Source organism: Corvus cornix, chromosome 5 (assembly GCF_000738735.6).
Source record: "Corvus cornix cornix isolate S_Up_H32 chromosome 5, ASM73873v5, whole genome shotgun sequence".
In the NCBI taxonomy this organism is placed as follows: domain Eukaryota; kingdom Metazoa; phylum Chordata; class Aves; order Passeriformes; family Corvidae; genus Corvus; species Corvus cornix.
Genome location: NC_046335.1, coordinates 4,051,941 through 4,066,164, shown reverse-complemented (window position 1 = coordinate 4,066,164; position 14,224 = coordinate 4,051,941).

Sequence of the window (14,224 nt, the reverse complement as noted above, 5' to 3'; positions counted from 1 at the left end):
CAACACCCCTATGTATTTGTGCAAGAAAATGTGATGTCGAGAACAATGGAGAGATAGGGCAGGTCAGTGGTCCCATTTTGGAGCGGCCAGCAGTGACCAGGAGGTGCCTTGGCCTTCAGATGAGCAATGTGTCAGCTGCGAGCACTTTTGGAAGTGTTTGTCTTGGCTGTCTTGTTTTTCCTGGATGCTGTGCAGAGCCATGGCCGTGTCCAAGCAGGCTGGTACAGATGGCAGCTGCCGGCAGAGTTAGGTCTTCATTCACAAATGGAAGATGACAGGGAGCTGCTGCCAGCCTGGATCCATCTTCCCCATCACCTTTGCTGAGAGGGAGATCAGCTTCACACCAAGCCCAAGGCTTGGCAGCTCGGCTTGATTCCTTCAGTGGCTCCCAAACAGCTCCATCCAAATTCCCACGGACGTGGGAGTGCTCAGCCCCAAACCAGACTTCAGCTCCTCGCTGGGAGCCCTCCACATGGAGCTGGGTGCTGTGGAAATTCCCAGCCCTGTGGAGGTCAGCAGTCAATGATATTGGTCTGTGCATGAATTTAAAGGCTCAGAGCTTTGCACCCAAGCCCCTGCAGACAAACCCCTCGATGCTGGGCCTTGCAGCTGCTGCTGGCTGCAGAAGGCTGCCCATCTGTGCAGAGGGAGAAGCCATCAGCACTGACTCACTGCTCCACCACCTCCTACTTTTGGCAGAAACCAGCACAAGCAGACTCAGAGGACCCTGGCAGAACAGAGCACTTGCAGTGAGGGGTCGGGGTTGATGCTGAAGGGATGTGACATCAAACCATGCTCAGAGCAGTCACTCCCAGGTAAGTGAGTGGTGTACGTGGTCCCGCATGGACTCATGGAATCACTGCGTGGACTCAGGGACTCACTGCATGGACTCACTGTACCCTCAGGGAGCTGATCTGCTGGAAGGCAGGAAGGCTCTGAGAGGGATCTGCAGGGGCTGGATCCATGGGCCAAGACCAACAGTGTGAGATTCAACAAGGCCAAGGGCTGGGTCCTGCCCTTGGGTCACGACTACCCTATGGAGCACTCCAGGCTGGGGCAGAGTTGCTGGAAAGCTGCCCAGCAGGAAAGGACCTGGGGGTGACAGTGGGTGGACATGAGCCCAGGTGTGCCCAGGTGGGCAAGAGGTCGATGGTACCTGGCCTGTACCAGCAATAGTGTGGCCAGCAGGACTGGAGCAGTGACCGTCCTGTGCTGAGCACTGCTGAGGCCACACCTCCAATCCTGGGGTCAGTTCTGGGCCCGTCAAGACAAGAAAGGCATGGGGCTGGAGCATGTCCAGAGAAAGGAATGGAACTGGGGAAGGGTCTGGAGCACCAGGAGCAGCTGAGGGAGCTGGGAAAGGGGCCAGCCTGGATAAAAGGAGGCTCAGGAGGGATCTTCTGGCTCTCCACAACTCCTGGGGTGTGGCCAGGGGTGGGTATTGGGCTCTGCTCCCAAGGAACAAGGGACAGGACAAGGGGAAATGGCCTCAAGCTGCATCAGAGGAGCTTCAGGTTGGACATCAGGAGGAATTTCTTCACAGAAGGGTTGTCAAGCATTGGAGTGGGCTTCCCAGGGAAGTGATGGAATCCCCATCCCTGGAGGTGTTCAAGAAACGACAGGAGCTCAGTGCTCTGGTCTGGTTGACAAAGGGGTGATCAGTCAAAGGCTGGACTCAATAATCTTGTAGGTCTTTTCCAGCCTGAATGTTTCTGTGATTTTGTGATTTTGTGAAAGCAGGTCTCAATCAGCAGTAGTGAATTTTCAAATCAGTTTGGCTGACCAAACACAATGTCTGCAAGCACCAACCCCTAGAGTTGGACTCAACACCTTTGGTTCCCTTTCCATGTGCTGAAAGACACTTTTTAATCCTGCAGTCTGTGTTCATCCTACAGTCACTGAGTGAAGCAGTTCAGATGGACTTGCCCTAGAAATGCATATCCATAACAAAGAACTGGAATCTGAACTGGAATAACCAGCTCAGATCATGGAAATATGAATCATTAAGGTTAAAAAGACCTCTAAGGTCATCAAGTCCAGCAATCAACCCAGCACTGCCAAGGATGAAGTTAGGACACCTCTTAAAGATTTGGGAGAAGAACCTCACCCTGCACATGCAGGGACCCATCTCCAGAGTTTACAGCTTTAAGGACCTGAAAATAAAAACATGCTTGAGGCAGAAAACCCCTACCCAGACATGCAACAGAGTGCCTGCTCCAAAATCCTAATCCTTCTCTCCCCAAGAGTTATGGCTAATCCTTAAAGAGAGGGGGATCCCGTGTGGGTAGGAGGGCAGAGCCGGGACCTTTCTCTTGCAGAGGAGGAGAGATTTTAACATCGTCGCAGCAAAACGCTCCCATTTCCCAAAGCTGTGGTGCAGGCACACTCTTGTGGTTGCGCAGAGCCAGTGCACACTGCCCGAGGCCAGCTCTGCACCCAGCCGTCCGCAGCAGCCCAGGGGCTTTGCGGCTCGTCCTGCCCCCTCTGGGAAGGCACCAGCTCCTACATTCCAGCCACTGCATCCACAATGATCCAGGATATTGTGGCAGCCCCCAGGATGCTGTAAGAGCCTGCCTGAGTGCTTTTATCCAGCTCAGAGCAGAGTGTGTGCCCTGAGGCAGTGAATAATTCAACACTGCGGATATTAACACTCTGCTGCGGGAATGAGCATGGTTCTGGGAAAAGGGACACCCCAGCTGCTGGGCTGGGGGTGGGGGTTTGGGGTACCCAATCCATTAAGAGTCATGGGATTCATGTCACCCCACACAGGGAATCTTGTATGACTTTATTTATTCTGGAAACAGGCTTTTATTTGTCCTGGGAGCTGCCTCCTCATCCTGCCCAGGTGAGCAGCTTTGGATGCTCTCCATCTCACACCCTGCAGGAAGTTGGTTGGGGTGCTGGATCTCCTCTGCCTCTGCTCTTTGGGGTTTTGCTGAAGGAGCAGCAAAACCTTCCTTGCTGGCAGCCTGAGTGAAGCCCATCAGCCCTGCTCATACCTGAGTGAGGAAAAAGCTGTTGGCACTTGGCTGTGAAAATCAGAAAGTCACAAAGTGGTGCTGAAAGTGGATTTTTTTCTGTTTCCTTTTCCTTTTTTTTTTTTTTCCTTCCTTTGCTGTCAGGACATGCAGATCCCATCCAGGAGGCTCCACACTGTGCATTGTCTGAGGTCCTGGTGTCCATCAGAGACACAGCATCAGTGGCCCCACTGAGTTCTTTGTAGTCTGAGCAAAACCTCCTTTTCCCCTGTTTTTGGGAGTGCCCAGACTCAGGAGGATTTCCCTTGGTTTTTTCCCTCCTTCTCACCTGCTTGCAGCATCTCCCTGCCCTCTGGAAGTGACTGAGGCCGTGGCCCTGCCGTACCAACTCCATGGGCTGTGCTGCTCATCCAGACCCTTTTCTTCCCAAAAATCATCTTGGTGTAGCTCTGATCTGTGGGGTTTCACAGAGCAGCCTGTGTAAAGACAGGGATCCCTGAGAGATCCCTGGGAAAAGCTGTCTCTTGCTGCGAGTCTGAGCTACATATGTACATGAAAAGAGATATATGAATGGGAAATAACTGGGATTTTTGAGTCTTTAATTAATTGAAATTGCTGGTTGCTTCCTATCTGTGTTTTGCAAGTAACCCCAGCTAACCCCTGAGGGTTTGGATGGGAGCTGTGCTGACTCTTCCCCAGGGAATGGCCATTGCCACTGGCTGCTGAGGGCTGGGTATGGCTCTGCTGTGCTCTAGGGAATTCAAATCCTTCCCAAGGGTTGTTCCCTTGTATCACCTTGTTCCCATTCTGCCCTAACACCAGAGGGATCATTTGAGAAAGTTGCATTTAAAAACCAGCCCCAAAAAATAAACTGCCCAAATCCAGCTCTGAACTGTTTGCTGGGGCTGTGGGACAGGGAAGTGGTTTGAACACCGTGCCAGTGCCTTGTGATGAGGCTGTCAGAAAATCCCTGAGACTCTGGACTACAGAACCCCAGAATGGTTTGGGTTGGAAAGGGACCTTGAAGTCCATCAAGTTTCAACCCCCTGCCATGAGCAGGGACACCTTCCACTATCCCAGGTTGCTCCAAGCCCCATCCAACCTGGCCTGGAACACTTCCAGGGATGGGGCAGCCACAGCTTCTGTGGGCACCCTGTGCCAGGGCCTCAGCACCCTCCTAGCAAAGAATTTCTTCCCAATATCCCACCTAACCCTGTCCTTTGTCAATTTGAAGCCACTCCCTGTTGTTCTGTCATTCCATGCCCTTGTCCCCAGTCCCTCTCCAGCTCTCCTGGAGCCCCTTTAGGCCCTGGCAGGGGCTCTGAGCTCTCCTTGGAGCCTTCTCTTCTCCAGGTGAACACCCCCAGCTCTCCCAGCCTGGCTCCAGAGCACAGGGGCTCCAGCCCTTGGAGAATGTTTGTGGCCTCCTCTGGACTCACTCCAGCATCTCCACATCCTTTTCAAGCTGGGGCCCTCAGACCTGAACCCAGTACTCCAGGTGGGTTTCTAAATATTAATTTTTTTTATTTTCTTGTTGATGGGAAACATGGCATATTTGCATTTTTGAGCCTGAATAGTTTTAATTCAGTTTTTTATTGTACAAGCTCAAGAGGAACATTTACTTTGTTTTCACTGATTAGTTATACAATTATTCCTTTCAGATACCACATGAACCATGAACCATAATATTGTATTCTTTGCTAATACATTTTGGCTGAGGTATTTACATGAAAACACAATACATAAATGTAATGAATTTTTCAAATGAACACATCGGTAATATAAAGTAATCTTTTTTTTTCCCCGTACACCAAAAATTCATTAAACTTTTCTCAGTTAGCAAACCGACTTTTCTAAATAAGCTGCTGATTGAGCACGAGCCACGAGCTGGATTTGATAACGTTGGATGGTGCCTGTCACCAGGGAGGGAGAGATTATCTCTCCCGGCCCAGGGCAGGCATCTTCTGCTGGATCTGACACCTCTTGAAGGGGGTGCCACTTCCAGCTGCCCACCAGTGAGGAGTCAGGGCTTGCTAATGCCTAAATGAGAATAATCTTCTGTCTAGGAGGTGAAATGAAGTCCTGGGCTGAGTCCAGCCTTCAGGCCTGTATCAGCATCTGTGCCGTGGCCAGCCAGGTCAGAGAGAGGAGGAAGCTGGGAATGAAGGAGGGCAAAACCTGGTTAGTTTTCAGCTGGATGAAGGCACAGATGTGGCTGCTGACGTCCCTGCAGAGCTACAAGTGTTGTGGAAGTGTTCCAGGCCAGGTTGGATGGGGCTTGGAGCAACCTGGGATAGTGGAAGGTGCCCCTGCCCATGGCAGGGGGTGGAACTGGATGAGCTTTAAGGTCCCTTCCAACCCAAACCATCCTGTTACTGTGATTATGTTCAATGATGACACAAACTGTTACAGCCTGGAGGAGTAGTCATCCTCCTGAAGTCAGCACTGTACTCTTTTATTTATTTTTAATTTTATTAGTCTTCTTTTTTCCCCCCATAGCATCCAGAGGTAGGAATTCCTTTTGTGGACTCCTTTAAATATTCTCTGCAGAAACCAGTGATTGATGCTGAAATCTTGGTCTCACTGAAGTTAGTGGGGAGCTTGCTCCTGGCTTTGTTGGTGGGATTTGGCTCTGGCTGAGTCTTTTTGTATGAAGTGGAATAAATCCATCAGGAATGGAGTGTCTCAGCACAATGAACACCTCCCAGTGGCTTTCACATAGATCACACTGTTAGATCATGTGCCTGACCTACTTTGCTTTAGTAAGCTCGTCTATGTGCAGTGGAAGATAAGCAAAACCACTCTTCTGACACAAAAATCCATCCTGTCTATCAACACGTGTGTGCTGCTGTTGGCAGGGGCTGATCCTGGGCTGATAAGGGCTGGTTTTCCCTCTCATGGAAGCAAAACTTCCACTGGCATCCAGTGAGGCTCAGACTGGGAGGCCCTGGCACAGGGTGCCCAGAGCAGCTGTGGCTGCCCCATGCCTGGAAGTGTCCAAGGCCAGGTTGAACAGGGCTTGGAGCAACCTGGGATAGGGGAAGGTGTCCCTGCCCATGGCAGGGGGTTGGAACTGGATGGTCTTGAAGGTCCCTTTCCAACCCAAACCATTCTGGGATTCTGTGTCTTGACCCCATTACAGGGGTGGGAAGGACAAGCAGTCAACTTCAGGGCCTGGGCATGGACAAAGACCAAGGAGTGGAATCAAGGGTGGGATTGAAAAATTTCCAAGGTTTTTCCCCATGTTGGGATAGGCAGGGCTCAAGAGGGGGTTTGTGTCCATCTCCTCCTGGATGAGCCATGAATGCTTCTCTTTGAAAACTTTGTTTTCATGGTACAAGTCCCCAGGGCCACCATGGGGGCTCCCAGAGTTTCTGCTCCCATGGGATAACCCAGGCTCTTGCTCCTGCACAGCATCTTTATGTTTGTGTTTCCCACCAGGCTGCCGCTGAGCACAGGCAGCCCCATCTCCTGCATGTCTGCATCTGGATGGGCAGGATCAGAGAATCACAGAATATTCCAGCTTGGAAGGGCCCCATAAGGATCATCACATCCACCTCCTGACCCTGCACAGCCCTTAGAACCCCACCCTGTGCCTGAGAGTGTTGTCCAAGTCCTCCTTGAACTCTGGCTGACTTGGTGCCTGGACCACTTCTCTGGAGAGCCTGGATCTCCCATCCTACCCAAAGATATGATGTTCCCTTGGAAAATCCCAGCCTTTCCTGGGAAAGCTTCCCGCACAAACTGTGCTAGATATGTCAGGGTGGGTGTTATGGCTCTCATTGTCAGAGATCCCTGAGACAAGCCCTCCGAGTTCAAAGCTTTTCAGCAGCGCAGAAAAGCTGGTTTGGCTCCCAAAAAAGCTCCCACACGTGACACGGCAAATGACAAAGCTCATTACCTGGGTCACGTTCTGGGGCATAGCTGGCAAATTCCTTTGTGAGAGAAAATCCTGCCTGCTATGGAATGCCCTTGACCAGCCCTAAACCTGCTTTTCCTGGGCTGGGAGGAGATGGGAGCACAAGTGGACCTGGCTGAGTAGCAGGGAGGTGAGCAGGACCCTTGTCGTGAGCACGAGCACACAACCAGGATGTATCTTGTGGTGCCCTCCTGCTTTCTTTTTTTTTTTGTCTTTGCCAGTGGATTTGGGTCAGTATTTTTATCTTTGCGTCCTTCTTTATTTATTTATTTGTTTGTTTATTTGTTCTTTTCTTTTTTCTTTTTTTTCCCTTTTTTTTTATAAAGCAGTGAGAAGATGGGAAAATAAATAAATAAATAAATAAAGATAACAGCATGGAGGATGGAGATTTGCTTTCCAGGTGCTCCCTGTTTTGGAGACACAGGGATTTTCTAAGCCTTTCTTTGACTGATTCAGCCTTGAGGATGAGAAGTGGAAAAAAGAGCATCATTTCAGCCACTGGAAAAACATGATGGGAGGGTTCTGCATGAGCTTCATTGCAGCTCTGATCCTGACTTACCTCTATCTATTTTCTCCACCTGAGGAGCAGCAAGATAACTCAGTGTTGTCAGGGTCTCAGGGCCTGATCCTGGCTCTGTTGAGACCACTGGATAAGTGCCTGTTCACAAGACTGTTCCTCCAGCCTGGAGAGCTTCATGGCTTGCCCTGACCCCAACTTTCTGAGGCTGCTACTATGAAAATACTGGTCTGTGAGTAAAAGCAAAGAGCTTTCCTCTGGAGCAGGGGACAAGAGGAGCAGCAGCTTCTAGGTAGAAAACACATGGAGACATTAATAAGGTCTCAGGCAGCCTCTGATTGGAATCGCTGCTTGCAGGGTGTTATCCATGGAAAAACTGTGTTCTTCAGCCCCCTGGCAACAGCAGCCATGACCTACAAGCTGCTTCTGGATCCAACAGTCGTGTTTGGGAGGAAGGATCAGGTTTGCTCATGCCAAACTAGTTTAGGGCCCTGTGCAGCAAAACCCCAAGGCAGGAAATTAGGCACAACTTTAAGTGCTTTGCTGAGTGGGGCTGGGATATCCCCCCTCACCTACAGGCTTTGATGACTTCCTTTTCTCACCCAGCTATAGTGGACGGTAGTGTGGAAGCCAGCCTGGTCCATTTTTGGTGTCAGTGTGCTGAAGCAGCTCTGAAGATGAATTTAACCCTTTGTGTTTTACCAGTGAGATGAGAACGTGCCATGAGAACCCACAAAGGCTGGTCTGACTCCTGGGAATCGGATACCAACATCCCTTCAGGGTCAGCAGTGCCTTTGTTTGCCGTTCCTGATGTTAACATTTGGTCCTGTGGGACATCTTGGGTTCCTGTTCTTTCTGGTTAATCACAGCCTTTGTGCAGTCTCCCCTTTGCTGGGGGGAAAGGCTAATGCAGCCCTCACTGTGCTACAGCTGCTGGCTGGGGATTGTCAATAGGTCATAAATAAATCTACCACTGCACAGGAAAGACAATGAGATTATACATCCTCCTACTACTGCCAATTACAGTAAGAGCAACAATTATAAGGTAGCACTCCTACAGCTACCCCGGGGAGAAAATGAGAGGAAAATGTTCCATTAGCCTAATGAAGAGAGAGTGGTGGAGCTACAGTCAAATTTTCTCACTATTAGCCCTGACTGTGTGCCACTAACACACGAGGGAAGCAGGAGTCATAGGGTAACAATTAAAGTTGCTGGCAATTAACCCCTGCCACGTGCATGCCTCTAATCTGATGAGAAAATTAAAAAGAGGCATGGTTACATTTTCTCACTGTTAGTCCCCAGAATGCACAAAGTGGCATTTGCAGGTGACAATGAAGGTTTGTCACCCCTGAGGCCTGGGAAGTGCCACGGGTGCTGCAGATTTGATGTTAAAATGCTCTTGGGAGCGCCAGGGTGAGGAGAAGCCGTGTGGAGATGGCTTAAACCCCCTCTATTTAACACAGAGGAAAGAGTTGCTGCTGCATTTCCTCATTAGCCTGAGGAAAGGATGGACTCACTGTGGGGAATTCTCTGGTGTCCAGCCCCTGCAATATCCCCAGAGGAGAAAAAAGAAGAAAGATCAACTTTGGGAGTAGCAACGGAAAATAAAGGAAATATCTTGCTGGATTGATATTGGCAAAAGGACAACCTGAGCTCTGGCTGGCAACATCCACTGGCCACACTGAGAGCTGTTTCATTTCTTGTGGGGTGATTTGGTCAGTGCAGCCCAGTATTTACCGAGGTTTCCTGAAATGTTGCTGTTTCCAGGACTTTTAAAGGGAAGAGAAAGACTCTGCTATCTTGAAAACCTGCCCAGAGCAAGCATTAAGTATTCTGATGTTTAAAGGTGATTCCTGAGGTGTGTTGCAAAGCCACAGATCAATTTTCACATCAAAAATTCCAAACCTACGCTAACGTGGACCCAGGCCTGCTCTTCAAATTCCTCATTTCTGCTGTTGCCTCTGTGTCAAGTTAATATTAGCTTGAGGATCACAGTCGGGAGCCAGATTGGCATCTGGCTGAGGGATTTGGCCTGGGATGGGAATTGGCTTTATTTCCACACCCCATAAAATGTGAAAAGGGAAAAATCTGTTTTCGGACCTCACACAGACTCGTGGTGTTGGAGTATCTCAACGCTGCTCGGCCTGTAACAGAATTATCCTCAAAAAGCCCCTCTGCAGAGGATGTCAGGACCTCCTTGGGATCAGTTACAGATCCATTCCCTCAGGGAAACAACACCCACTCTTTTACCAAGGAGCTCCTGGCCAGGCAGCTTTGGTCTGGAGGCCACATCCTGGAGCAGGAGCAGGAGGAGGAGCAGGAGCAGGAATTAGCCCACGGTGTTGACAGACCTGTGGGGTATTCTGCCTGCAGCTGCCCCTGTTCCATCTGTGCGGGACTACGTGCACTAAAGGTCTTGGCCACCATCCCAGGAAGGTTTGTGGCACCTTTCCAGCACAGGTTTTTGAGCTGGGAGGGTCAGCTGGACCATCCCATTTCTGCCATGGGAAGGGTTGTAAAGGCAGGAAAAGGAGCCCTTTGCACTTGAGCTGGGCATGGTTCCCAAGCAGTCATGGATCCCTGGAGTGTCCCTGTGGGACCCTGGGCACTGGCTGGGGCCCCTTCACTGCCATCCTGGCAGTGGGATCTGCAGCTCCAGCCTCTTCCCCTCTGGGGCTGAGGTACCCACCCTGAGATGGCTCCTGCCTTGCCATTTTGGGGAGCAGCCATGGATTAAGCCGTGCTAATTCCCTTGTACAACTTTAGATCATCCTCCCTCGAGCTGCACTGGACCACACTTTTCCTGACTTGCTGCTCAGCAGAAGGGCAAAAAGCAGCTTTTGCCATGCCTACAAACACAAAAAGGCTCTCCATCCCTCTCCTTCCCTTTCTTTCCTGCTGTAAGCTCTCTGTCTTCTGAGATGTCCATCACTGCCACAGATTTACTTTATTTTTGGTAACTCGTTTCTGAGTCTCAAAGAGAACTTGGCATCCATTTATTTGTGTGACATTGGGAATGAGAAGCAGGGTGGGAGTCTCAAAGCCAGCAGAGAGGTTTAGAAGCACAAAAGAATGATGGCTAAATCTTAATTACCTGCTCAGAGAGGGTGTCCCAGCACAGCCCCCGGATGATTTGTTCCCAGAGTGATGCTGGGGCAGGAGGGAGCTGGAAGAGGAAGATGATGGCTCTGAGACCACATTGGACTCTCCAGAAAATCCTTTCCATGAGTTAGAGGTGGTGGGGATAAAAACTTCAGTGCTCTGAGTGATTTGTGTAGTAATTTCAGAGCTGACACGCGCTACATGGCAAATCTGAATTCCACTTTTAGCCCTGTTAAGAGATAAGGAACAGTGATTATTATAATTACAATGTGGTTACTTTATTGGTTAAATTAACATTTCGTTGTTGGGGTTGCTGTGCAATATACAATATTATTTTACCTACTGTGCCTTCAAAGTCATCTTGTCACAGCAACAGCATGGCAGCATGGAAAAAGCCTTTTAACAAGTAGGTAAATACATGCCTTTGGGGGAGGCAGAGCGATAATTATGTCAGCTTCAATACATTTGACAGTGGAAAAAAAAAAAGCTAAAAATAAGTTGAAACAAAAATGAGAGAAAATATTGAATGCTTGAAATAAGGCCACTGGAATTGAAAAGGTGCAAAGTATTTAATACAGTGGCCTTGCTCTTTGGATCAGGTGTCAGCAGTCCAAATACTCAGTGCTGGGTTGCTTTAGGTTTACAGGGGTGTGCAAAAGGATCCTGCAGCTCTTCTCTGGGGATAAAGGAACATTTATTGCTAATCCCACCTAGAACTGAACAGCTGTAGAATCCCAGAATGGTTTGGGTTGCAAGGCACCTTAAAACCCTTCCAGTTCCACCCCCTGCCATGGGCAGGGACACCTTCCCCTATCCCAGGTTGCTCCAAGCTCTGTCCAACCTGGCCTTGGATACTGCCAGGGATGGGGCAGCCACAGCTTCTGTGGGCACCCTGTGCCAGGGCCTCAGCACCCTCACAGGGAAGAATTTCTTCTGTATATCTGACCTAAATTTCCCCTCTTTCAGTTTTAACCCATTTCTCCTTGTCCTATCACTACAGTTCCTGGAAAGAGTCCCTCTCCAGCGAGCTCATTCTGCTCCATACATGGTGGAGAATAAAAGAAAACCGGGGGACACCTTTCCTCTCCATCCTTTCTTAGTGCATGACGATGCTCCAAGTTCTCCTGCTAAATCCAATATAGCTGGGCAGGGACATTTTTGTGGAATAGATTTTTGCTTGAGCAAGCTGTTTAGGTGGTGGTTTTGTGGAATTTGATGGCAGCATTGTGCCAGACACAAAGCAAAGACAGTCCTTGCTTTGGAGCTGCATCATCTCCCAGAACAGGAGGGGAAGAGGGAACATGGGAGGGAAATGACAGAAAGGATGTTTTATGGAAGTTTTGGGCTTTCAGAAGGAAAACAAAGCAACAGCAACATCTCCTCGTAGGCACGCGAGTCTTGCAGCAGAAGCTTTGCTGGCCAGAGTGGCCTCATTGCAACTCAATCTGGTGCAGCTTTGGAGATCAGATGGACCTTGGTCATTGTCCAAGGGCTGGCTGAGTGTGGCATCAACGCCCCAGCATGGGCTGGAGTTGTTATGGCTCATTCTTTGTTTCCTGGGAAGAGCCAGAGTGAACGCCCAGTGTTTGCTGCAGGGCTCACCTTGCTGCATTGCCTTGGGATTGCTCTCCTGCTGCTTCAGGAGTGTGGGACAGGAGAGAGTTTGTGGCCCATGGAGTGCTCCAGTTTGGGACCTACAAGCAAAACATCACCCCCAAAAAGCTCTTGCCTTTCTAGAGAGAGGTGGCCAAGAGCCACCAGCACCCAAATCCACCCCTGGGACCAACACTCTCTCGCTGATGGTCCCTTGTCTTTCCTTCCACTCTGCCCCCAGATGTCAAGGAAAAGAGAAGGAAATCACAGAAAAATAGAAAAATTCTTTCTGTGAACAAGCCCTCCCTCAGCTCTTGTCTGTGGGCCAGCAGGCACAAGCAGCAGGAGAGAGTAAAGGGATTGTGGGCTTAGCTTTCCCAAATAATTGACAAGGACAGAGCTGGATTTGAGGTCGTTACTGCGAAAAGCATCAACACCAGCCCTGCTCTCTGCTGTGTGCCTGTCACATGAGAGCCAGGGAGGAGGGTGGCAGAGGGGATTGTCCCTTTGTAGCAGCTGTCCCATGATTTTTAGGGCAGAGTCCTGGAGATGGTGCACCCCACTGGGACATCTGAGGTCTCCCTAGACACAGGAGCCTCCAGGGGACCAGCATTGCCATGAGAGAGAGGAACTTGATCACTGTGATGTTCAAACCATTCACTTGAGTGGCAACTGGGCATTTTCCCTTTTCTTTTCCCCAGCATTTTATCCTACAGGTACCTGGGTGCTTTATTATCTATAAAATAAAGTCTGGGGCATAAGTCAGAAGGATGTCTCATGATGTGCTTATGATTGCCTACTCGTGTCCATTCCTCCAGCACAGATTCCTCTCCCTCTCCTTCTCCACAGCTCCACAGAAAGCCAAAAAGGTTCCATGGAAATTGCAGCTGGGAACATGGAATTATTCTTTTTACAAACTAATGACTTTCCCATCAATATGGGGTTACACAGCCACACATGATTAAACGATACCCACACACAAATCTGCATCTGAACAAAGTATTGATTAGACACCTTGAATGAATTATTTTGTGTGCCATGGTCTCCATGATGGAAAGCAGCAGAACTTTTGTATAAAGCACATAGCAAGTCAGGCATATACATAAAATGACATTATTTTTGAAGAGAACTTCTTGGAATCAGAAAAAATCCCTCATAATGTTCTTTTTCCTTAAAGGAGTCCTTGGGGACAAAAGCTTTCTCCTGAGGGTAATCTTCAAAATCTGACTTTCCTTTCATTAGGCTGGAGTGGGAAATATGATTTTACTGTTTTTTTCCCTCCACAATAAAATACTTGTTCCCACTACTCTCCTCTCCAAACGGTGCAGCCCATCCCGAGCGGCCGAAGATGAGACTAATCTACCTCCAACACTCCAATAAATAAAATGTAAATGTTTGTCCTAAGAATGCCTCCATTGTCAGCACCATCCCGGGACTTTTCAACCTCTGACTCCCGGCAGTGACCGGCTGAGTAGCAACAGCCGAGTGCTGAAAGAATTTTTCAACAGCAATTTGCTTGTTCCAATTTGCTTTTCAGGGCTGCTGCTCAGGATTGCTGGCTGGGGCTGTAAAAGGATCTCGTCCTATTAATTTGGCCCAGCTTCCCCTCTTGTTCTCGTCATATTCAGTTTCTCTGGGAGTTCCAGTGAGTAAGCTAATTGAATTGGAAGTGCCACCAGGCGCTGGACGGCGGATCTACGGTTTCATGTAGGAAAAGCGGCTCCCGCCGGCCGCAGAAACAGATACGGGCACCTGTTGAGGAGGTGAAGAAATGTCTGGAGATGACTTATTCCCATGGCAATAACCCCAGTTCTCCTCTCGGGCTGGTCAGACAATACAACACCCTTCATCTGGCATCACTCATTCTCCAGCCAGATCCCTGGACAAGCACAGAGGAGGCTGCGGAGCAGGATCGATGCGTTAGAGCGAGGATTGGGAGCGCGGTGATTTTGTAGGAAGGGGTTGATGTCGCTTCGTTCTGCTTGTTCTCTCTGTGGCTCGAAACCAAATGTGTCTGTTTTAGCAATGCAAAGTGTTATTTTTCCTAATTGCCTAGTCTGCAGGCCCAGCTCACCCTCTGGTATCAATAAATACAACCAGCCTGACAATGATTCT